Raw genomic sequence first — 2061 nt, 5'->3', positions numbered from 1 at the left:
AATTGAAACTCATGAGGGGTGTATTTTGGGGCCAGAAATATAGTAAACGAAAGGGTTAAAGTCAAATTTTTAATTTTTAAAGTCAGATTGTTTTTTTTTTTTTTTGTTTCTTATGTCGAATCATGAAATAGAAAAACTACTTACCTTTGGCAATTTGCCAACTATAACAGAAAACATGATATACAAACAACGAGCAAAATACCAACCAACAACATTTGAGGGTCAAATTTCTTTTTTAAGGGGTCGAATCATGAAATACACTTGTTTACTAAATACAGTTGTCCTTGTATTCACACAGTATTCTTTATCGAAACTTATCAACCACATAAGGTTCTTACCACATTGTCTTAGAATGAAATTACTATATACAGGGGGACCCAAAAGTAGGTTCGCAGTTCTTCAACAATCTCTTTTGCATTCATATATTAACAGTTTAGATCTTAATTATAAAACAATATGAAACCATTATTCTATGCCAATTTAGTTAATTGTAAGGTAGAAGGCATGTAAATAGCACCTTTTGAGCGGGATCGTTACCAGCGTCACCTTCCTGGCATCTGTGCCTGCGACACACGTGAAAGTGCATTGCATCCACAAGTCATCAAGCTAATCGTTATCATGCGAAATGAAGTTGATGATGTTTTATTTATAATAGAAACAAATTAATTATTGCAATGAAAATAAGAAATACATTTAACATGGGGGAATTTCAACCATGTTTCGTGGTCTGCTACCACAACAGCTCCTTTATAGGATCCAGTTAGCTGAAGACATCATCAGGAGGAACCACGTCCGGTTTCGGCCCCTACTCCTCTACCGTTTTGACGTAACACTGACACGAGTAAAATGACCAAGTAAATTTCAAGGCAGAGTAGATTGCTAGTAGTGATAGAGGGACAGGTAGAGGTGTGTTGCTGCAGAGAAAGCACATGGCTACCCCGCATCTAATTATCACATTTTCGTTGCTAAAGTGAAACTAAGAAACAGAAAACTGTGTAAGCCAAGGAACAACTGTATTTTATGAAAACATTGCAAAAGGAATTAAACTGAAACAGATATCAACAGGACACATACAACCCGTGCTAGTATGGAGAAAATGATGATTACTTATTTATTATTATTATTATAACAACAACAACAACCACAATGATAGTAACACCCTACACTCTGCCTTCTACAACCCTAACCCTAACAACTAATCTTATGACATGACAAGGATCTCCCCCACAGACTTACCCTTCAACAAAAGGGTATGTATCCCACCCCAAATCGACAGTGAAACAGAAGCAAAGGGCATCCAGCTGTAGAAACTCTGCCAAATCAGACTGGAGCCTGGTGTTGCCATCCGGTTTCACCAGTCCTCAGTCAAATCGTCCAACAAAGCACCCACTACACTCTCTGAGTGGTTGGCGTTAGGAAGGGCCTCCAGCTGTAGAAACTCTGCCAAATCAGGTTGGAGCCTGGTGTTGCCATCCGGTTTCACCAGTCCTCAGTCAAATCGTCCAACAAAGCACCCACTACACTCTCTGAGTGGTTGGCGTTAGGAAGGGCATCCAGCTGTAGAAACTCTGCCAAATCTGACTGGAGCCTGGTGTTGCCATCCGGTTTCACCAGTCCTCAGTCAAATCGTCCAACAAAGCACCCACTACACTCTCTGAGTGGTTGGCATTAGGAAGGGCATCCAGCTGTAGAAACTCTGCCAAATTTAGATTGGAGCCTGGTGTTGCCATCCGGTTTCACCAGTCCTCAGTCAAATCGTCCAACAAAGCACCCACTACACTCTCTGAGTGGTTGGCGTTAGGAAGGGCATCAAGCTGTAGAAACTCTGCCAAATCAGACTGGAGCCTGGTGTTGCCATCCGGTTTCACCAGTCCTCAGTCAAATCGTCCAACAAAGCACCCACTACACTCTCTGAGTGGTTGGCGTTAGGAAGGGCATCCAGCTGTAGAAACTCTGCCAAATCAGATTGGAGCCTGGTGTTGCCATCCGGTTTCACCAGTCCTCAGTCAAATCGTCCAACAAAGCACCCACTACACTCTCTGAGTGGTTGGCATTAGGAAG

Source organism: Octopus bimaculoides, unplaced genomic scaffold (assembly GCF_046866305.1).
Source record: "Octopus bimaculoides isolate indiv1 unplaced genomic scaffold, ASM4686630v1 contig36, whole genome shotgun sequence".
Classification (NCBI taxonomy): Eukaryota; Metazoa; Mollusca; class Cephalopoda; order Octopoda; family Octopodidae; genus Octopus; species Octopus bimaculoides.
The sequence above is the reverse complement of the archived record's forward strand: the minus strand, read 5'-3'. Positions refer to the sequence as shown.